The following is a 25,190-nucleotide window of genomic DNA, read 5'->3' as shown; positions in this document are numbered from 1 at the left end:
ACAGGAGTGGGGACCTCCCACTCGTGCTTCAAAAATAAGTATCTCAACCCCGCCAACATCCGATAAGAGTTGGGGGGGAGCTGGAAGGGGGCCAACTTCACATAATTCAGGAAGTCAGCGAAATACTGATCCAAGGGCAAGAAGGCCCCTGCCTTAAAATGCTCGTCGCTCCAGGCCACAAATGACTCGTCGAGCGGCGCGCAGCTCCGCTCGTCCTCTGCGGGAGGTCGGGCCACCACATAAGCCTTCCCCAGCGCGATGTTGTGGGAGAGGAAGATTTTGTTGATCTTCGCCTGGTCGGTGATCTTTGAGACGATCCTCTCTGCCTCAAAAAACGCGTCAGGAGCCATCTCGAGGTCCTGCTCAACTGTTGGCCCAAAGCTAGGGATCGGAGAGTCCGGCAACACCGCCTTTCCTTTGTCCTGCTGAGAGGCCGAGCTGCCGACGGTCTTCTTTGGAGCGTTCCTCTTCGGTGCCATCTGGTCGCCTAACGAACAAAAGAAAAGGTTTCAGAAAAGGCGACCTAAGCATAGGGAAGAATCAAATTGTTCTTTGCACGAGCTGAGGTAAGCCCAGCCCGTGGAGAGTGAGACCACGCGGTTCAATGAACACGCGCCTGTGCTCCCAACAGATCCCCGATTACTCGGAATTCATGTCAGGAGGGTCAGATTAAAATTCTGCCTTGGAGGGAAAATTCCAATAGGTATGAAAGGCAAAACCGCCTGTGAAGCGTGTCCCCTAAGCTACCCAGTTTTGCACCCAAAATATGTCAAAATTTCTACCCAGAAATTGTCCCCAGAAAAAGGCTTCTTGTCAACCATACCCTTAAGTGATTTCCTACAGCAAAAATACCCTAACCTAAAAGGCTTTCACCCTTCGTCCCCAAAAAAACCAATAAACCCTTGCATGTGGCTACAATAAATATTTACCTAAGCTATAGTAAAAAATATTTTCAAAACGCGCATGGTCAGGGGACTTACAGAGTATTTGGTTGGAAGGTGGGTGAAGGTGTCGCCTAGGTAGGGGCTTCGCCGGGGTATGTGTGTCCAAAACTTTGAAGGAGTCCTCACACCTGAGCTTCTTGAACGCTGAAAATGGCAGTCGGCAAAAAGGGGATTTTTCTTCTGAGATGAAGGGGGAAGAGAAAGATAAAGTTTCTGAGAAATTTCGAATGAAAGGGTGGCCCATGCATAGGGTGGCCACCCCTTTTATATACGCGAATGGTCACGTAAGAAGGGCTGTTGGATGGCCCTGATGTGGGATCCAAGACCCTCCACTCAAAATACGAAACGACGGCTGGGCATAGGCTAGGCCATTAAATGCGGTTCTCGGAAGACGTACCGTCACCAACCACGATGTTCCACGTATCAAGCGCCTACGTAAAGTGTGGAAGGTGAAGAGTTCGTGGGGAAGCCTAAAAGCCCCTGCTGTGGCCTTATACAACGTCGTATGCCACGAGCAGGGACTTGGGGGTCAGATGTACGCCTTGATTTTCCCACGGGCTGATTAGCGAGCTGAGCTGCAGCCTAATCATGATTATCTCATGGGTATCCGAAACCAGAGCTGCCGTCGTAAGATCGTGCCTCCTTAGCTCGAGTTAACCTAAGGGTTCACCTCTGGCAGTTTATGGACAGGGTCCGGGTTCTGAAGGCCGAAGGTCAAGTCAGGCATCCAGCCCATAGTACGAGCTAGAGTTGAAGGATGACTCCTTATAAAGTCAGCCACACAAGGTAAACGTGCATATATCAGGCATCACGTGTGTGATATGTCCCTGACTTCTCGGACACGCAGCAGGAACGTGCGTACTCAGACACCCACAGCTGGGTTGGGCCGTGCGGCCCATTACCTCCTTACCTACTGATGTGACCACACTTATGTGTCAGGTTTAGGAATTAATCATGAATGTCACAGAGTCGACATGATAGGTAAGAAGGTCACGAGATGACCTTCTTACCAACTCTCAGGTGCCTTCTCCTATAAATATGGAGACCTTGGGAGTTAATAAGGGTTGGATTCCTTGTTGTAAGAAAGACCCTGTAATCAAATATCCAATATATAGCAATAATACTGACTAGTGGAGTAGAAGAATTTTAACCTTTGAACCACTTAAAAAACGTATTTTGAGTTACCGTTTCATTTTTAAGATCATCCATCTATTTCGGTTCAACCTAGGCACTAACCACTTTCTCTTCTTTTTCTTAATTACATGTTGGCGAAGAACCGCGTCAACAAATAAGATTTGATTTTTCAAAATCATATTTTATTATTAATATTTCAGATTTATTTTGTAAACCCCATTTTGTTGTTTTATTTCTTTTTAGTCATTTTCCCCATCTATAAATAGGGACTCTTTCTTCATAATAGATATGTAATTTTTAGAGTAGAGAAACTATAACAAAATTTCCACTCACTTTCTTCTCATATTTTCTTCTTAGAATTTTGTGAGAATCATGAGCATAATGGCCTAATCTTACTAGGAAGGTTAGGGATGATTCCATATGCTAGTGATGTTATTTTGCTACTTTGATTTACTATGTTCTTAATGTAAAAAATTTGAGTTAGTTATGTTCTTTCATCTCCATTTTTATTTTGTTATCTTTATTTACTTATGCTAATAGTACATAGGATTAGTCATGCTCTTTCTATGTACTTCTAATTAGTAAAAGTAATATTGATACCTAATTTTATGTCTAATCTTCTATTGCATTATTGCCTTTGGATATTTTGTCATTTTTAGATTTTTCATAAGATTAACATTGTGCTTTTAAAGTAAAGAACTTTATAACTCAAATGAACTTTTGTTAGAAAAACTATGGACTTTAATGTTAGATTTTCCAAGTAAATGTTGGGATGTGAACTATTTACTTGTGTATTTTTGTAAATCAAGTAACCAAGTAACTAAACAAGCATGTGGATGATTCTTGAAACCTTTCATTTTCTCAAACTCTTGATTACATCTTACATTTATTTCACTTATCTCATTTCATCACTTTATCAAAAAAAATACAATACCAAAAACTCAAACTTCTTTCCATTTACAATTTTATTTACTTCTTGTTACTAACTTTTTGTGTTATTTTCTACTAACCTTTTGATTTTAGGTTACCTCCTTATGGATCGACCGTCCGATCTTACTACAACTACCGCTTAGTGATAGTCACATTTTGGGCGTTAAACAAGACAAATATAGATGATTTACTGTTATGGTTGTAAAATCAAAGACACTGTGTAGAACTTGCATTTTATATCTTAGTGGAATTATTTTTATGGACTAGGTCCCAAGGATTAGCCATTACTTTGAGTAGTGGTGAACCTTGTAAAAATTGCTTGGTGTGATTCGTTTACTTGTTCTTTGTCATTTCTTTAAATCTTGTTTTACTTCTTCAATAATCTAGATTCTTAGGTAATAAATCACTTTCAGTAAATATAGCTACTCCATTGGGAGTGCTCTTAGTAATCAACACAAAATTATATTTTGTCTTATTGAGATACATAAGATATTTAAGTTATACTCATCTCTTTTTGACCAACTTACCTTGTATAGAAATAAAAAAAATGAAGAAAAAAATAGCGAAGGTGAAAATGTATTAATGGAATCCATTTGAGTATTATGTTAAATAGAAGATATCTTATTCAATTTCGTAATCAATTAATTATTTCAAATTGCATATTCTAGTCATTATTTTCTCAGCTCACAATTACATAAGTAACAATTGAGATACACAAAATTTACATGTTGCATGTATAATTTGCAATCACACATATTTGTTTTAGGTGAAACTGTATTATATAAATAATTGATTAGAAAGAAAAGTATCACATTGGTAAGTATAATTTTAAATATGTTTAAATTTTCTACAAATAAACTGAAAGATTGGAATGACATTAGTCCAATTTTTTTGTCACAATGATCACTATAATTGTTTTATCTGTTATTTTGTTAATCACAACCACTTGAAATTTTAAAAAAGAAAACATTGAGGATAGCAAGTAAAATCATCCATTTTATCTTTATTTTTAAAGATAACACAATCATGTAAACAGAAAAGTCCTCACAAAAACAAGAAATAAGGAAGGAGAATGAAGCTGGTTATTGTTTCACATACAGTTGATAAATTAAAATTAATGGACACAATGAAGAACATGGATAACAGAAATAGCTGAAATTCAAATTCAAATGGCCAAAATGACAAAGCGAATAAAGTTGGGCCAGCACATACAATACAACCCAGCTTTGACAACATAGGCAATTCAAGGAACATGGTCAAGATTACAACATGTCAAATTTAAACAATGATATTTCATATAGCTTAGCTTAAAATTGTACAAGAGATTTCAAAGTACAGATTAGACCAGATACAAATGATGAGTGGGTGCCTTTATTATGTGGAGATGCCTTAAACTACAAAACGTTCAATTGGTAGAAGAAATTGAAATCTTGAGCAGTAAAATCATAGATTTAAGTTGTGTTTCCCAGCCAGCCCAAAAACAATTGAAGCATAAGAATTGCGATGTTGCAATACAAATTATGTACAACATTAAATTAGAAAATGCAGACTTAATAATAAAAAATAATATATTATATATACATATTTTTTGCATATGTATCAAAACAGGGGAGAAAGGCATCTCGAGTGGTCTCATCCTCCCATTCTAACTCATTCCACCAAGATTCCTTTCCCTCAATCTTCAAATCGGGTCGCATTTTAGTCACAGTAGAACCCACTGGAAGTTTCTGCAGCTTTTCACATAAAATTACTTCAATTAACTTTAGACAAGGAAAGGGCAGAGGTTTTGGGGAGATAGTCTTTAATCTCGGTAAGATCTGCAATGTTAAATGTTCAAGTTTAAGAAAAGGCTGTAAACATTTCACCTCCTCTGGAGCATCTCCTAGTTTCACAATACTTGTTATTTCCTCCAATGCAGGGCAATAACTGACGATAAGATGCTGCAGGTTTGGAGCAAAAGCTAGCCCAGTCAATTCCTTCAAATTACGACAAGAATGAACATGGACTTGACGAAGGCTTGGGAACAAGTCATTAGTTGGGCATTGAGGAGGACTTGGTACATGGGAAGAACATTCCTCTCTTCTTTTCCATTCCCAATATAAGCTTGAACATTTTCTGAGAGTCAGTTTCTTTAACTGTTCCATCCTCGAAAGAGTGGATAGATTAAGAAACTGGAAGGTGCTTACAAGTCGGAGATATAGACTTTGAGTGGATTTCAGTAGCATTTAGGAGGTCAACAATCTATCAAGGGCAGTGACATATTTGATGGAGACACCCAAATTCATTATGTGTTTCAAACTCTCTAATTCTTGTACTAGTAATTCACTACCACATTCTACTCTATCCTCCACCATCTCTTCAGACTCTATTCCACACCCATACATTTGTAACACTTGTAGCCGTGAAAAGCTTGATATCACTCCTTCCGGAATTACATTAAGATTACGTAAATAATCTAAGTTCAAGTATTTCAACATTTTCAAGTTCTTCAACTCTCTTGGCAACTCTTCTATGCTTGTAGATGCTAGATTGAGGTATTGCAATGAGGCTAAGTTTGAAATCTCCATTGGCAAACGAGTCAATGAATCATTTTTTGACAAATCCAAAACTGTTAATTTAGGTATGAACTCAAAAAAGCTGCCACTAACTTGAAGCAATTTGTTTTCCTGAAGAAATAAAGTTGAGAGGTTAGGACATGTCAGACTTCCTGAGAGACTCTCAATGCAGTTTTTCATCAAAGAGACTCTTTCAACCTCATTCCAACTTTCAATCTTTTGTTCTTTCAACCCAACATTCGTTTTCACCAAAAAAGTGTGATTTTCCTTTTCACACCCACAAGCTATCCATAAAGCCATGTCCCAAATCACATCATGCATCTTTACACTTGTTTCATTGACCTCTTCTAATAAGCATGCATAAAGAAGAGAGCTAATGATGGTATATCCTTGACCTTGCAAACTCTCAAAATCAGAACACTCATCTAGAAACCCCTCACACATCCATTTATATATCAAATCGTCTCTATTGATTTCCCAATCTTCTGGAAACAATGAGCAATACAGAAAACAAGATCTAACTTTCTCACTAGATAAATTGTCGTAACTAAACTTTAAAAGAGGAAATACCTCATCTCCCATGCCTGAAAAACTTGAGGCTAAGTTCTTTAAGATCTGAATTGCATATCTCCACTCTTGAGGTGTTCTCTTGCAAGCCATTGCTCGACCTATAGTTGTTAGTGCAAGAGGTAAACCATCACACTCTTCCGCAACTTGTTTGGCTAAATCAAGAATATCTGGGTGGACACTGAGGGCCTCTTTGCCAACTTTTTCCTCAAATAACTTCCATGATTCTTCCCGTGACAAGCACTTCACTTCAACTTGTTTATCAACTCTCATGCGACTACAAACATCCTTGGAACGAGTGGTGAATACAAGCTTGGAACCATTTTGTGTGTTACGCAAAGATATCCCAACTTTAACAAGATCAATTCTCTCCCATATGTCATCCAACAACAAAATAAATTTCTTTTTGTTCAAGACATTGAAAATGTCTTTAGATTTTTGTTGACATGTTTTGTTCTTCCATGTATCTTCCCCGCAAGAAAGCCTGATTTCTTCTCCAATACTATTTTGTATATTCTCAATAGTATGATCTTTAGATACCACTACCAATATAACATGATACTCATTTTGAGAATTGAGGAAATTGTTGTTGACACTACAACAAAATAGAGGTTTTATGACTTTATTTGGGAGACATTGGAAGTCTACAATGTCTCCCAATTGGAGAGACGTTGCTGCTAGGGTCATTGTAGGTATATATCCCACGTCTCCCATTGGGAGACGTGCCTCACTTCCCACATCTCCCATTGGGAGAGGTTGAAAGTCAAACGTTGACTTTCCACCTCTCTCATTGGGAGACGTGGGAAGTGACTCACCTCTACCAATGGGAGACGTGGGAAGTCCCTAGGAGACATCCTACGTCTCCCATTGGGAGAGGTGAGTCACTTCCCACGTCTCCCAATGGGAGAGGTGGAAAGTCAATGTTTGACTTTCAACCTCTCCCACTGGGAGACGTGGGAAGTCTCCCACCTCTCCCAGTGGGAGACATTAAAAGTCTCCCACATTTAAAAAAAATAAATTAAATAAATTTATAATTAATATTATTTTAATTTGATTTAATAATTAATTTAAATTGAAATGATTTTAATCTAAATTTAAATTGATTTAATAATCAATTAAATTGAAAGAAAAAAATATATTTGTTAGACATATACAAGAAATACAATATTTGTTAGCTATCTCCCCATGGTAATACCAAATTGTGTAACTCTTGTCGATCCCATTGAAATATAAGTGTTCTTTAATCTTTTTAAGCTCCATCTTTTTAACATTTCCACACTTAAGATATGGACAATAAGTAAAGTTTGGGTCTTTCACATTTTCCGAACAAAACCTTAAGAACAAATCGACACCGTTCCTATATTCCGCAGATAACCTATTCGCTGACATCCACTGTTTATCCATATATTCTCCTATGTCTATCAAAAAGAAAAGAAACGACACTAAATAAGCACGTGATAAAGTTGGATGTCTATATAAAACTAATCGTTTATTATCCTAAATAAAATCGGACAGCATTTCCCCTATAATAGTGACCTAACCATCTGCATGTGAATAACAAAACAAACAATTCAAACAACATACAATAAGTTTCTTCCTTATAGAATGTCTATATAAAACTAATTGTTTATTATCCTAGATAAAATCGGGCAGCATTTCCCCTATAATAGTGACCTAACCATCTACATGTGAATAGCAAAACAAACAATTCAAACAACATACAATAAGTTTCTTCCTTATAGCTCCGCAGCACACAGTCAAATTTCTCAGAACCTACTTCACTAATACACACAAGTTCTCAACCTTCCGTTATCACCGCAGCACACAATTTTAATCTCAGAACCTACTTCACTATGGATGAATATTTAAGATATTCAAACTCCCTCTAACATTTGTTTAATAATATTAAAAGTAGAAGTAAGAGAATATATATTTACCTCTTGCCATTAATAATCCAAAAGCTAGCAAAATTACTTCAAGTAGTAATCGAATTCGCTATTAAATCCACAAACCAATATAAATAAATTAATAAATAATAAATAAAATATCACTAAATATCTAGCAATATATAACTTATTATTGTAATTTTAGAAACTTAATTACCTCAAATGTGTGATTGATAGATATAGAAGTTTTGATGCAAAGTACTCTCTAAAATCTCACCACCAAAATCACAACCTACGAAATTAAATTAATTAATATGTTAAACATTACTAAACAAATATCACTAAATTCCTAATAAGTAAATGATTGGTAAACAAATAAAAAAAAATCTCCAATGAGCCACTAATTATAACCTAAACAAAAAATCAATAAAAAATTTCATAACCTAAAATCTCAATAATAAAAAAAAACATAAATTTTTTCATATATTTATATTTTTAAAATTATTTAATAAATTTATTTTAACATAATAACTATATATATAACAAAATAGTTAGAATTTAAATTTTTTTTTTTAAATATACATACAAAAATATATCTAAATTTCGAAATAAATAATGATAAAAATTAAAAAAAATCATGAACATATATATTATAATGAAATATATACAATGTGATAGGTTAAATTAAAAAAAAACTATGAAATCTTAAATCTATAAAAAACCTCCATGGAAAAACAAATAAATCTAACAATGTATAGAAAAAAATGCATAAAAATGTAAAACTAACACAAAATCATGTATATTACTCATCCTAATACTAAACCTATGATTTTTTTATCAAAATAATTAACTAAAATTCATAAAAATTACAACAAACTAACCTTGAAAACCCTAAAATCGCAGCCCCTTTCGTACTCTCTGTTTGGTGTTATGAGGAAGAAGAAGACCCAAAATTCATTAAATGGCCAAGGGGGACATCCAACGTCTCCCACTCGGAGACGTGGGACACGTGGCACGTCTCCCAGTGGGAGACGTGCCACGTGTCCCACGTCTCCGAGTGGGAGACATTGGATGTCCCCCTGGCCACTTCTCAACCTATTTCCAACGTCTTCCACCATTTTTAATGTCTTCCAATTGTAGTCATTAATAAAAACTTTCAATGTCTTACACCATTAGACATTTAAAACCCCTGATAAGTTTTAATGTCTTACACCAATGGTGTAAGTCATTGTATATAAAATTTGTTGTAGTGTGATCTTTCTCAAAAGGGTGGTTTTGCCCACTCCTCCCATTCCATACAACCCCATAATTCTCACATCTTCTTCGTTGAGTTTTGTCCGCACAAATTCAAAAATTCGTTCCATTCCCACAGTTGGCTCATCTGGCACTTCAACCACAAGAGCTACTGGTCCCCTTTCAGCCACCACCTCAAATACCCCTTCGCCTTTCAGATCAGTCACTTCAGCGAGCTTCCTCAACACCCTTTTCCCATATTTATAGCTGGACTTGTAGTTCTTTGAGCAGCAACCCCAAAGGCATAGTCTGATGCTTTCTTGTGATCCTCTTTGCAGCAGTTCTTGAGCTTCAATTTCCATGGCTTCAGCCCTTGAAATCCACCGCTGGACTGTTTCCAGGCACGTCAACTGGTCCTCCTCCTCAGCAATCTTGACTCTTCTCACTAAGCCATTCTTCACATCGGTTAACTCTTCTGAAGCTTTCTCTAGAGCTTTAAGATTTTCTTTAAGATTATGCACGTAACTGGCTTGTGCAACAGTGGATTGATAGCAATTGGAAAATATGGCATCAAACTGAAGAGAAATTGAGAAGCAATTACCCATTGCTCGTTGGAAAATTGGCTGAGTTTTGAAACCGAGAAAGAAAGTGATTTGATGATAATGGAGAATAATGAAGCAAAAAGTATATAAGATAATAATGCTGTGAAGCTGAGAAGGAGATTTTATCCTATGTACATTATATTTAAAAATAAAATAAAAAATATTAATTTAATATGAAGATTTCAAAAGGAAAATACAATAAAATGAAATGGCTTTATATGGCTCCGTGCCTAATAATAGTGTTTTCAGAAAACATCTCGAAAGTCGCCATTAACATATTTTAATCAAGTTAATTATTTAGTGCTAAACAGCTAGATACGCATAATTCATACTTACATAGCTATTCAAATTGTAATTGGAAAAATGCAGGTCTCGTGGGATCAATTTTAGTATTAAAAACAACAAAGGTCCAATTTTAGTACTCTTTTATTGCTGTGTGTTTTATGGTCTTTGCCCCCACATGATTCAAATTTGATCCATAAAAGTGATATTAAAGAAGAAAATAGCATCTTCTGATGGCATATTAACAGAGTGAAAACAGTTAGTATATCTTATTGGAGGCTGCCATGTATTTTATAGGGTTAGTTTTAATTTTTGATTTAATGGCGGCGAGTTAAGTGTAAAAAAATTCACTACTTAAGTAGTTTATCCGTCAAAAATTTTATATGAGTATTTAACTAACAGAATTGTAACTACTTGAGTAGTTTTGCTGTCAAAATTTTTGCATAAGTATTTAACTGCAAGAATTGTAACTACTTGAATAGTTTTGCCGCTATTATTTATGTATATATAAAATAGAATAAATAACATTTTTGTCCCCCGAACTATGACCATTGTATGATCGTGCCCCCTGAGTGATTCACGATGTTAAAAATTCCTCCCGAACTATGCACGTTATTAAAATTTAAGATTTCTGTTAGATTTCGTCCTATGTGGCTAACAGATTAATAACGTAGTATTTTGTCTGTTGATGTGGCAGTGCCATGTATAAAATAATTATCAATTTTGCCCCCCAAACTTTGACCACTACCAAATTATACCCCTTTTATTAAAAAAAATATATGTTTTTTCTTAAAAATAATAATTAAATCCTTCTTAATAAATAAAATTTTGAATTATCAACAAATAACTCTTTTTTATTTTTTTTTACAATATTAATTAAAACTATTTTAGAATGAACATTTAAAATAAATACTAAAACAAAGAAAAAACTTTTAATTAAAGAGGTGGACAAAAGACTTAAATAAATAAATAATTTAATTTAAGAGGAGGACAAAGGGGAAAAAACTTTGTTTTGGGATTTATTTTTTAATTTTTATATTAAAATAAATTTATTTTATATTGTAAAAGAAAAGAAAAAGATAAAAAAAAAGTTATTTGCTATTAATTAGATTTTTATTTTTTGAGTATTTGAATTTTATTTAATTAATTTGAAACTTTTAGTATTGATTATTTTATTAATCTTTTATAATGATTTTTTTTTTAATTTTTAAGGATTTAATTATCATTTTATAAAAAAAAATAGTTTTAATAAAAATGGCACAATTTGGTAGTGGTCAAAGTTCAGGGGGCAAAATTTCTAATTATTCTACACATGGCACTGCCACATCAAGAGACAAAATACTACATTATCAGTCTGTTAGCCACATATGACGAAATCTAACATAAGTCTCATATTTCAGTAACGTGCATAGTTCGGAGGGAATTTTTAACATCGCGAATCATTCGGGGGCCATGATCATACAGTGGTCATAGTTCGAGGGGCAAAAATGCTATTTAGTCTATAAAATAAGAGATTCTATAATGAAAATTCTTCTTTTCTATAAAACTTCACATTTTTTTAACCTTTATTATTATTATTTTTTAGGAGATCAGATGGCATAAAAAGCTAATAACAAAAGATTGGAGAAGCAGGCTGTTGACCACGATTTTGGCTAACGACGAGTAGACGTCAAAACTACAATGAACCTTCAAGAGAAAAATACGACACAGATAACTTTATAGTGGTTCAGCCCCAAATTATTGGTAATAGCCTAATCCACTTGGAGTTGTGATATATATCCTACACTTAAGATCAGATGAACTTGAGCCAACTGAGTTTCTTAAGTGTAAGTAGAAAAATACATAGTTTCTCTCTCTAAACTCTCTCTCAGATAATACCCCAAGATTACCCCAAGTAACAGTCCCAAAGTCTCCAAACTAGAGAGTTTTTCTCAGTCTAAAAAGATCAGATCCCCCCAAAATGATGCCATGAGCCATTTATTTATAGGCACATGGATCGTACCTCAGATATTCCCTTTGACCGGGTCATTTCTGTTACTCTCACAGTATTTAATTAATAATAGCATTTAAAACACAACAATATGCGACTGCTTTGGGATAAATTGAGAGATTCCCGCGTAGGTACGACTAATTCTATCCGAAGCCGTTACTGGAACTTCGCTTGCATAACGATGATCTGTCTAGTCGGCCAACTTCACTCCTTGAAGAAAGACTGGTCGACCTAAACAATTGACTGGTCGGCCAAAAAAATTGACTGGTTGGCCAAAGCATTTGACTGGTTAGTCAAAACGTTTGACTGGTTAGTCAAAACGTTTGACTGGTCAGTCAAAAATCTTTACCGGTCGGACAGAAATTCTATTAGATCGATCAGATCACTTTATCACAACTCCGAAGAGCCAACACATTTATTGACTATTAATGTGCCATTTTACTGACCATGCATTGCCACTTGTCACTTCTGATTGTCACGTCATCAAACTGAAATTATGGGGATAACATTTGCCCCCCAAGTTTATTATATGATATACTCGTATGATAAAAAAAATTTCTAGCAAAATGTTTTTGAGGTCATCCAAAAGCTTCCATCCGGTCAGTAACTTTCACTTTTGTAGTACACCCACGATTGAACTTTCCTTTTGAATTCATTTGTTTGTGTTTGTTTGATTCACTCCAAGGACTCATCGCTGTTGGTCATGCTCAACAACAAAGTTTCCTACTCGACCAGTGATATATGCTCAGCCGACAATGGAAGTTGTATCTGCTCTCCCGACCAGGAAAACTTTGCACCTGATCAGCTAAACTTTGCACCTGGCCAGTAGTTTACTCTTTTTTCTTGTGAAGATAATTGTTGCTTAGCAGATTTGATATTTTTCCCGTACAGCCGAGCTGCTGGCATTTATACTTTACTTTTCTTTGTTAACTTAAAACATTCTACGTCTTTTAGACTTAAAAAGTTATAAGTTTTTTGTGAATAGTAAAGTCACTCTGATGTATGCCTTATATTTTCGCATGAGTACTTAGTTTTCTAACTTTGAAATTCTAGACATTTCATAAGTCCATACTAAGTATACTTTCTCACACTCTTATTGCTCTAACATTTTATGAGCATAATATTTATTGTCACACGAATATCTGCTTCTAATTTGAAATTTTAAAAAAAATTCAAGTTACTTAAGCTTTGTCAAACAAGTTAGCTTAATGGCCTTTTTGGACTTCGAAAACTTACAAGTCAACCTAAAAACAGACATTTTAACTCGTGCTCTTATTGTCTGTGTTAAATTATATACCAGTATACCCCATGTGCCCCCCAAGTGATCGAGGGTTGAAAGACTCTTAGTCACTTGCTACTTGACCGAATTTGTTCGAGTAGTTAATTAATCGTAAAACACATAGAATATATGAAAAATATTCGAGCAGTTGAACACTATCCGATTTTACCAACCTGTTGAACACTGTTCGGATAATTAACACACATGCACGTTTGTAGCAAGAATCAACCACGTTGTGCGTAATCTCTTTTATTACTCGTAAATTATAAAAGGACAATACGTGTCTAATAACGAGTCTTAAACAACAAAAATTGTTCAAAAATAGTTGACTGGTCAGCAAATAACCAGCTCATAAACCAAATTTAAATAACAAGTTAAACAACTTGAAATTAAACTACCACTCTGAAAGCGATATTTAGTGATAATATATCCTCCGATGCTCGCCGCTCCAGTGGTTTCTAATCCTAGCACTCCCACTCAGCATACCTCTCCCTTGCTTCGTTGCTATCCTCAGCCAAGTGTGGACCTCCACATATAGTGTCTAAGGTAAAGTCCACAGGTCCGGGCTGCAAGGGTGGAGATCTTTGTCGTTTGAACCCAGGATTGTTGCTGCCTCATTCTCCTTGGGGTGTCTCTACCCAGTACTTTCTCAACTTGCCCGACCAGAGAAGAAACTCTATCTCGTCCTTGAGGTGATTTCATTCATTCGTGTTGTGACCATAATCTCCATGGAAACGACAAAAATTATTCATATCTCTCTTCCTCATCTCTTTCTTGATGGGTGGAGGTTTCTTGTAGGAAACCTCTTCATGACTAGCAAGATATATCTCCGCCCGGCTGGTAGAGAGAGTGGTGTAATTAGTGAACTAAGGTTCATACTTGGTTGGCTTTTCGTTTGTACTCAACTTAGCCTTCTTTTCTTCATGGTGGTCAGACCTGTTATTTCCACGTTTCTTTCCATCATTCTTAGGAGGGTCAGTTGATCCGCCCGAATTGTTTATGCCACTTTCCTCTTTCTCGATTGCATCATCCAATTTCATATACTTGTCTTCTCGGTCAAGAAATTTTTGAAGTGTTGAAATTGGATTTCTATGTATACTATCCCACAAAGGGCTCCGATAAGTTATCCTAGCGGATATTGCAACCATCTTCCCATTGTCTCCTACAGCAGTTGCTCTATTGGCTTCTCTCATGAATCTCTGTATATAATTCTTTAAAGACTCATATTTTCCTTGTTTGATATCTGCCAAGTGGTTGGCATAAACTGGTGGAGTCCGGGCAGTGTTGAATTTTCTACAAAACTCCTTCCTGAATGCTTCCTAAGAGGTAATGGAATTCGGCTTAAACTTCCAATACCATTCCTGGGCGGTATCTGACAAAGTAGTCGGGAAAACTCTACACCGATAATCGTCACTTACTCCGAGCAATTCCATCTGGTCCTCAAATTTCCCAACATGTCTGATGGGATCTGCCTTTTCTGTATATACTGGCAGAACCGATGCTTTATATTTTTCTGGAGGCTGGGCTGCTCTAATCCGGGGACAAAATGGGCTGCCACTCCGGTGGTCTATCACATCCATCTTGGAAGGTCGTTTTGACAAATCTTGCACTGCAGCTGCTAGCATGTCAAGCTGGGCTTGGATGGCTGGTGCAACCGTCAAAGTTCCAAGGTCGTGTCCGCCTGGTCGGGCATTACCATATGGTGCATTGTCATCAAGTATTTCTACTTGATAGGCAGGGTGGTTCAGATTTTGCCCTTCGACCGGGGCGATCCTCCTCTTGTTGGTGATAACGTCCCTTAGATCCTTCCGGGAAGCACGCTCTCCTGCCTGATTGAACACTGTACTTTTCAAATTTTTAGATGGCTTACAACGCGGGACTTGCTCTCTCCCACTACGTTGCTGGCCGGGGTGCAGTGGAGGCTTTTCGGTACGTGTCGGGCAGTCTTTTCCTCCTTGTTGGTCGTTGCCCCTCTTTTCCTTTGACAGCTCGGTGTGATGACTATCAGCCTCATCACGACCATGCCCATCTCTGAATTGTGAAGTCCTCTTATCTCGAGGAGTCCTATTATGATCCTGCCTGGGTGGAGTCCTTTTACTGCTTGATCAGTGACTCCCTGATCTAGACGTTTCTGATCGGTGGCTCCTGGAAGGGGTTCTAGAGTTCTCCCTTTGCATCGAAGCAGTTCCGGATCAGACCCTATCATCTTCCCGACCAAGGGGGTTACTCATGCTTCTGTCCGGTCCCCGAGAATTGGCTCTGTCAGTGGTCGTCTGACCATCATTATTATTTCTTGCTCCCAAGGTGGCTGCTTGTGTCGCGGCTTGAGCATTGGCTTGGCCCAGCTGGGTAGCCACCTCTAGAGCAAGTGCTGCTTCACGATGTCTCCGGTCGACCTCCTCCTATTGCTGTCTGAGCTCTTCGCTTCTGGCCTCCATATCGCGCCTTCGCTGCTCTAACGCAACTCTCTGCCTGGCCATCTCTTCAGCGAAAGACTCCTGGCGAGCATTGAATTGCATCATCTCCTCTTGGAAAGCGCCTATTGCTTCCTGGAGTTGTTCAACTTCTGGGGTGGTCTCCTCGAGAAAGACTCTAGGCTCAGTCTCTAGGTTCTGCGGTCCAGGACCTTCTAATCTAGCAGGCTCTTTTGACATGCATGGCTTTTTGGATGCCACATTAGTATTCTTGGGCGCCATCTTGATATGATAGTCGTGTGTTTTTTCTCTTCAGGCTCTCAATGAAAGCACCAAAATGTTGACCACAATTTTGGCCAACGACGAGTAGATGTCAAAACTACAATGAACCTTCAAGAGAAAAATACGACACAGATAACTTTATAGTGGTTTAGCCCCAAATTATTGGTAATAGCCTTATCCACTTGGAGTTGTGATATATATCCTACACTTAAGATCAGATAAACTTGAGCCAACTGAGTTTCTTAAGTGTAAGTAGAAAAATACATAGTTTCTCTCTCTAAACTCTCTCAGATAATGCCCCAAGATTACCCTAAGTAACAGTCCGAAAGTCTCCAAACTAGAGAGTTTTTCTTAGTCTAAAAAGATCAAATCCCCCCAAAATGATGCCATGAGCCATTTATTTATAGGCTCATGGATCGTACCTTAGATATTCCCTTTGATCGGGTCATTTTTGTTACTCTCACAGTGTTTAATTAATAATAACATTTAAAATACAACGATATGTGACTTCTTTGGGATAAACTGAGAGATTCTCGCGTAGGTACGACTAATTCTAGCCGAAGCCGTTACTGGAACTTTGCTTGCATAACGATGATCTGTCTAGTCAGCCAACTTCACTCCTTGAAGAAAGACTGGTCGGCCTAAACAATTGACTGGTCGGCCAAAACAATTGATTTGTTGGCCAAAACAATTGACTGGTCGGCCAAAGCATTTGACTGGTCAGTCAAAACGTTTGACTGGTCAGTCAAAAATCTTTACCGGTTGGATAGAAATTCTATCAGATCGGTCAGATCACTGTATCACAACTCCGAAGAGCCAACCCATTTATTGACTATTAATGTGCCATTTTACTAACCATGCATTGCCACTTGTCACTTCTGATTGCCACATCATCAAACTAAAATTATGGGGATAACACAGGCAGACTATATCCATGTAAAGTGTTGGGTTTTATGCCCTTATAAATCCATGTTGGACATGTAACGCAAATTTATATTGTCAATAAAAGAAGTATAAATAATTTAGTTTGACAACTGTGTTGCTTGCTTGTTTTATTACATGATTATTGGAATAATACAAACATTTATAAAATCCTGAACATATAAATAATTACAATTATAGTGACTAGGTCACACTTGATTATAATTTAATTATATGTTCAAAAGAACGAGTCCTAAGATTAAGTCAATGCATTGGATTTTCATTGATTTGGTAATCTACGATATGATCTACTTACACATTCAGGGTGTGATGTCTTATCCAAGACATTAACCAAGTAGATAAGATCGGATGTATTTTGTTACATTGGACTGGACCGATATTGATTATTGATAAGATAAGTAAGTATCGTTATTATTTAATCTAATCATATCGCAACGTTGATCATAGGTCAATTCAATCTTAATTCTGAGTGATTAATATTCTATTAATTGTATTTGTAACGCCCTGGTTACCCCAGAACAGTTACGGTGATCGGTGAACCGGAAATTTGACCCGCTACCCGAGTCATTTGGTTAAAAACGTGTTCTAAGTGTTATTAACGGGCTAAGGTGGAAAATCAATAAAAAAGAAATGATATATTTTATTAAATACATAAAACTGTTCATGGGCCCATAAAAATAACATTTACAAGTTATTTACAACTCAAAATGGTCATTACAGTTTCAAAATTACAAACCCGCCGACTTAAGCGGTGAAAATAGGGTATACCCCCTAGTTCCTCTAAGAACTCCTTGGCCGTGGTGGTCAAGTGGCCACATATGTACACATCACCACCTAAGCTCTCCACTCAAGGTTGGGTGAGCTTTTCTTTCCCTTTACCTGCACCACATAGCACCCATGAGCCAAGGCCCAGTAAGAAAACACAATAAAAGCATGATATAATATCAACAATGATCATAATAATCATTCAGGACTATCAGTCCAAACAAATAGGTGACAATCGCAAAAGTCACTAAGTTGGGTCCAGCTCCCTTTAGCCTTGTGACGATAGGCTCACCGGGGCTTATCAGACAAGTGAACTTCTTATTAGTTCAGACAGGATAGGTGCATGGTGACTAGTCACCAACATAACTTTCCTCATGACCATAGAGTCATAACCCTGGAACATCGTTCCCTAGCCATGTGACAAACAGTCACCTGGGCCTTAGGCCCTGGCTCTAGTAACTAGTCTTAGACTAGCCAAGCGTTTATAAGTTCATCAACCTTAGGGTTGGTCCAGCGTTAATGCCTTAGAGCCATTCAACGCTGATATCGATTAGATCTAATCTTCATTTGGCCCTGTGTTTATGATGCTATGCCATTTCTGACTCTTAGGTCAGTGTCCCTGACTAGTCAGTACATATACAAGTAAACAACGTTCGTTAGCATTTAATAGGCAATCCATGTCAACATTTATCAATCAACATGCCTCAATAACAATCACGCATGTCATATATACATTGGGTGCAACTTTCTTACCTCAGGTTCGAGCGAGAAATATAATAAGAACGACCCCTGAGAACGATCAACCTTTTGGTCCCTTAGCGGTTACTTGGTCATAACCAATTATGGGATACCATCAATAAAATGAATAACAAAGGGTTCCCAAACCAAAACCTAGCCTCCGGGACATCAAATACTACTAAACCGGGTAGTAGGATCGACCCCAAGGCCTAAAGCTAGCATCCCCGAGCCAAAAACCCAATTCTGGCCAAAATGCCACTAAGGGCCGCGGCCCTGCTTGGCTATGTCGCGGCCCGCCCCTCAAATAGAGGCGGCCTCCTTCAGCACCCCTCAAGGGCCGCAGCCCTCCTTGGCCATGCCGCGGCCCAACCCCCAGTTCAGCCAATACCCTGGTTTTTCTTCCCTTCCGATTTTCCTTGGAACCAACCTTTCAAACCAAGTTCAAACACCACTCAAACCTCCAATACAACCCCTAAACTTGATCTATAACACTCCCTCATCAAAACCCAAGTTAAACACCAACCAAAACTTCCATTAATTCCAACTATCCACAACAAGATCACAAGCTGAAACTAAACACCAAAACAGAGCAAACCAGAAAACTAGTGGCTAGAAACTTACCTCAAACTCAAGTTGTGATGCTCTTCAATGGTGCAACACTCTCCCAAACTCCCAAGGTCTACTTCCCCAGCTTGAATCCTCAATAAGAGCTCAAAAATCACAAAGAAGATGAAGGAGAAGGAAGGTACGGGTAAGCTTCAAGACTTGCTATGTTTTCCCTCTATTTCACAGCCTAAAGGGTTTATATATATCCTAGGGGTAAAAATACCATTATACCCCTAGGTCAATTAAGGGTTTCTAAAGGCTCCTAAGGGCAAAATTGTCATTTCCAACCTATCTCGTTAATCATAATTAACGCTCTCCAATTCCCGCTATTCTCGATAATCTCAAACACCAATAATTTATAACCCGTTACCCTTTAACTCCCGGTAACTCTCTAATCATTAAAATCACCCCGAGACTCATCCCGAGCCCCGAACTTAAACCTGTTATGACTAGACCGCTAATCAATAATCCAAGATCGTCTCATGCCGAATATGTAGCTCCCACATTATTTTGATATAATATAGCCAATAATCACATGATTGCATTGCTTCACATATCATACAATATGTATAATTTGAGCATATGCATATTCTTATAAGTGTTTTCATGTATAAGTATAAAAGTTGTGTATGTGATGTCTATATGTATGCTCAATATTATTAAAGTTGTGGCGTTTGAGTTGTATTTTATGGGTGTTTGATGTGCTCAAGATATAAGAAAGGATAAAAAATATGGACAAGGCATGAAATTAAGTGAGAAAAGTGAGATATAGAAGGCAAAAGATGTTAAGTGGTGAAAAATAGTACAATGTCGATTACTAGTATTTCGGGGTAAAATTGAGTATTAGTGGATTTGCCAAATATAATTGAGGTATGATTAAGGTCTCATTGATGAAGTAAAAATGGTTTTAGAACCATTAGATCAATTCTTGATGGGAGGTATACATAATCAGTGGTATTGATGCAAAGTCAAAACGAGCTTAGCATAAGTGCACTATGCTCGATCGGGTAAGCATAACTATTGGATATGAACTCATATGGACCTAAGGTTTGGTGTGAGTGTTTTACACATAAGGATAATAGGCCTAGTAGATGATTAAGTCGAAATTATTGAAGTGATAAGGTTTTCATAAGTCAAAAGGTGAAATGATGAGGTGAAAGGTGTCAAATTTTGATACAATAAGGCCAAATCATTGAAAATAAAGAATTTTCATCAACCTTATCACTTTGTGTTGGGTTTTATGCCCTTATAAAACCATGTTGGACATGTAGCACGATTTCATATTATCAATAAAAGTAGTAGAAATCATTTAGTTTGACAACTGTGTTGCTTACTTGTTTTATTACATGATTATTGAAATAATACAAACATTTATAAAATCCCGAACATATGGATAGTTACAATTATAGTGACTAGGTCATAGTGGATTATAGTTGTAATTATATGTTCAAAAGAACGAGTCCTAAGATTAGATCAGTGCATTGGATTTTCACTGATTAGGCAATCTACGATATGATCTACTTACACATTCAGGGTGTGATGTCTTGTCCAAGGCATCGACCAAGTAGATAAGATCCGATGTATGTAGTTACATCGGACTAGGATCGATATTGATTATTGATTGATAAATAAGTATCGTTGTTATCAAATATGATCAATGTCACAACGTTGACCATAGGTTAAGTCGATCTTAATTCTGAATGATAATATTCTGCTAATTATATTATTTAAATCTTTTGACTTGTTCGTTACCAGCTTACCCTACGGTCTAGCCCATACTTACATCTTGGAGATTTAGTAATGTAATTGAGTGGGATTATTATTCATAGATATGAAATCTATAACTTCTGTATGAGAAGTGAAAAGATGATTTCCTTAATTGCTTTGTTCAAAAGGTTAAATGATTGAGATCTCATTTCTGTGATTAAGTTCATGGAAATATCATTTATAAGGAATTTAGTGGGAGTTAAGGATAAAATACTGATGAGGGGTAAAACGGTAATTTGCACCCAGTTTGTTAGTAAGTCATCGATAGAGGATTGACTAACTGTAATGGTTATAACAATAAATAACGTATATATGGTTTGGAAAATACGTTCTATGAATTTAAGAGTTCAATTCCAAGTCTATAGTGGAGTCACGAGGAATTAATAAGGTAGTGAAATTATTCGTAAATAAATTCACGGTAACTTATTGGAGCTTGATTTCATGGATCCATGGTCCCCGCATCACATTTGAGTAAATCATCTAGAATGTCTCAATTAATTGATTTAATTATCAATTAGGATTTTTAAAGTTGACTAGGTCAATTTTGGAAAATTTACAGAGATATGAGATTTAGAGAATAAAATAGAATCTTTGGGTAAATTTATTAATATTGATAAATTGGTATCAATATAAATAAATAATATTAAATCAAGTTTCAAATTATAATTAGTAAATTTGAATAAGGATTTAATTAATTAATTAAAAAATAAATAAAATGTTTTGAATTTAGGCCCAGTTGGGATTTAAATTCAAAACAAAGAGATTGAGTCCAAGTCCATTTATGGCAGCCCAAGGCTTTTATTTTTGTTTATTATTTTTAATTAATTTAAATTTAAATAAATCTCATTGAGTTGCCTATATAAGGAATATGATATCTAGGGTTTTCATAAGCAAGTCAGTTTCAGTTGATTGGTAAGTGAAAACCTAGACAGTCTAACCTTTCTTGGCCACTCTCTCTTCTTCTTCTCTTCAAGATCTCTATCTCATGTGTTGAGAACCAACCCACACTAGTTCTAGGTTGATCAAAGGCTTGGTGAGGAAGATTGTGTTGCTGATCTTGTTCAATCTATTGATAATACTTTGCTACAGAAAGGAATCAAGGGTTAGAGAGATTGAAGGATGGAGTTATTCCAGTTCTGCTGCGTAATGTAAGTTTTTACTTTACTCTGTATTTGTATCAATTTCATAGGAGCATGTTCTAGGAATTTGCATGTTTGTTTGATAATATGTAAATTGCATGAAAATAAATAAAGATCCTGCAATGAGTTTTTCCAACACTTTGCACGACCAAGACTCTGAAAAACAGAGAAAAAATAAAACCATAAACCATTTCTTAGCTGGTTTGAAGAGATTCTAAGGAGATCCAAGTGAAATCAAAGCCAAAGAAGTGGATTAAGCTTAGTTTTGGTCTTTTTATGGTAAGTTCTTGTACTTGGAAGTTAAACCATGTTTTTGAATTTTTCTGAGAGCTTATCTATGGTGTTTTATCTTTTTTAAGATATTTCTTGGTGGTTTCCAAGTGGTTTGAGGTTTAGAAAAGCTTGAAGATATTGTTTTCGCCGAAAAGTTGCTCGGTAAGTGAAATTTTGTGTTTTATGAGGTTTTTAGGGTTCTTGGAGTACAAGCTAATTTTTGGTTATTTTATTGAGTTTATAAGAGGGTAGATATGTTTATAAATGTTTGAATAGACATGGAGACTCATTTAATTTGGGTGATGATCTTGGAAATTAGAATTTTATCAAAATCGGTATATGATAACTTTGTGATGAATTATGTTGGTAATTGGGATATATGGTTATGGTAGGTTATTTGATGTTTATTACTGATTGATTTTGATATTTGGGGATAGCTAAAATTAAGGGGAAACTCTGTCAAAATTTCTCTAAGTGTCTAAGATAAATCTAACGCTCGATCTAGGTGGTTTAAGGCATTTTAGGCATGATTTGGATATGAAAGTTGATATGATGTTTTATGGATATTTTTAAATGATAGTTCAATGTCTTACTGCCACCATTTTGATGAGAAATCCATGCCATTGTCAGGATAAGCACATCAACTCCTAAGACACCACTTGTTACACGGTGAAATATATTTTGGATAGAAGGTAAGTAAAGTACTCAACTGCAACACAAGAATTACATGTTATGTGAAAGTATGTATTATATGAATATGTTGTGAGTAAGTGGTATTAACATACATAGACACTTCATCATAAATTGGTATGCATGGCATAATAGTGATATGGTGAATTATTGTATGATATAAGACCATGCATGATATTATGATGATTAATTATATGATGCCTTAGCAAGTTTTATGCAACTTAAAAGCAAGTTGTAATAAGAAGTTTAAGTTCTGTGCCACTGTTTTGAAAAGGCAAATGAAAGTGTTAATAAATGTAAACGGAGGCCTATAGTAGGCTTATAGTGGCAGCCCAATAATTTGGGCTAGGTTTTAGTGAACCAATTATATTGTTTGCCATGTTTCCGTTTTTATTTCATCTCCATATAAGTTATTGTTATATGTATTGACACCACAGTGTGTGGCCGCCTTAACTCTTGAGCTCGACGGAGCAACGATGGAATAAGGTTTTTAATGTGCCCTACTGTGATGGCTAGCCGGAGGAGAACCCATGGGATTTTATATTATATGAGTAACAAACCCTGCAGGTATTGACCAATTCAAACAGTGTGCACAATATTAAGGGGCCCAAAATTTAAAAAGAAGTTGTGTATGTCCTTTGACATTGACTAATCATTAGCATTACATGCATTACTTTGCTTACTGAGCTTTAGGCTCACAGTTGTCTTGTGTTGCAGGTAGAGAAAGAAATGAGTGAATGACATAAGGAGAACTGAAGCATGGTCCTGACCCTGATTTGTACATATGAACATATCGACCTTTTTGTGGGTTATTTCAGTTTACCAATGTGATATTTGTAATAAAGTGTGAAGTTATGTTTTAAAAACAAATTGGGTTATTTAATACTTATGTATAATATGTTTGAGACACACTTTATGTTTAATGTAAATAATGTGAAATAAGTTTTCAACAAAAAAAAAAGTCCAGACTTCCGCAGTAATAAATTATGATATAGTTTTAAAACGGAACACCTCAGATATGGTTTTAACTAAAATAAGTGAGGGGGTTACAGAATAGCTCGAACAAACCCACATTATAATATGGTCTTAACAACATATCACCGACATGCGTACAATTATACCCTCAATGGGCCAAATTATCATCACACCCCTGTAATTAAAATGTGGACCCACATGCATGCATATGAATTTTATCAATTAATGGCATAATTAAACAAGTATGGCCCTCCCGGCCTACTATTCCCGCCATTAAAACACGTCGGAGAATTTGAGGCATTACAGTATTATTCAAGCCTTTTAATTTGTTTATTACCAGCATACCCTACTGTTGACCCCCGTTTTGGTCAACGACACGGAGTCAGATAAACGACAAGAAAATAGTACAAAGCTTGAAACAAACAATCTAATGGAAAGTAAAGAACACAAGGAATTATAGTGGTTCGGCCCCAGTGAATGGTAATGACTCACATCCACTTGATACTATTATTAATATTGAGCTTCAAAGGTGTGATCAAAGAACTAGGGTTCCTGAGTTTCACAGACCTTAGAAGGAGAAAACAATACAAGCAATGGATAATAGTAATGCAATTCAGAAAGAAATCAAAAGATCAAAAGTCCCTTCCCTTGAGCTATATCTTGTATATTTATAGGCTCAAGGAGGATTACATGAATTAATCAGTCATATATTTCCTTAATAAACGAATACCAAAGTCATAATGAAGAGATATTCTCGGATATCATTACAACTGTACAGATCTTTACATAAATAAACGGAGTATACGACCAGGCTGGTCGTATATAAAACTTGAACTCCGCATGTGGAAATATTTCTGGTCGATAGGCAAGCAACATCTCTACCATGTGTCGAAAATTCTTGCCACGTCATCAACAACAGTTTTTTTGGATAAACATTTGCCCCCAAGTTTATTTATTGCGACCAGGAATAAGTAAACTTAGGAAACTAACCTTTTGTATGCCCCACGAAATCTGTCAGAGCCCCTCTTGTGTTCTTGAAAATTGTGACCTAATCACGTCCAATCACGCCTTTTCCGTTTCCAAGTAACCTTTCCGACAGCTATTACTGTGACGCCCCACGTCACTATGGCTGCTTTCTGGAATGACGACTGGCCCTACAAACCAAGACAAGTCTTTCCAGCGTGCTTTGTCCTCACT

At 36.4% G+C, this 25,190-nt stretch overlaps 1 long non-coding RNA gene and 1 pseudogene across 1 annotated transcript; both read right to left on the bottom strand.

Annotated features, from left to right (window-relative positions):
- Window positions 1–4,394: 4,394 nt before the first annotated feature.
- On the bottom strand, window positions 4,395–10,345 carry LOC133820036 (disease resistance protein SUMM2-like; annotated as a pseudogene).
- On the bottom strand, window positions 7,507–8,982 carry LOC133817018 (uncharacterized). The gene is made up of 2 exons (XR_009885488.1): window positions 8,898–8,982; window positions 7,507–8,308 (listed from the first exon to the last, which is right to left on the bottom strand). It is a non-coding gene; the product is annotated as an uncharacterized LOC133817018 (long non-coding RNA).
- Window positions 10,346–25,190: the final 14,845 nt, after the last annotated feature.

The sequence above is a fragment of the Humulus lupulus genome, chromosome 2, assembly GCF_963169125.1.
Source record: "Humulus lupulus chromosome 2, drHumLupu1.1, whole genome shotgun sequence".
NCBI lineage: Eukaryota > Viridiplantae > Streptophyta > Magnoliopsida > Rosales > Cannabaceae > Humulus > Humulus lupulus.
The sequence above is the reverse complement of the archived record's forward strand: the minus strand, read 5'-3'. Positions and strand labels throughout refer to the sequence as shown.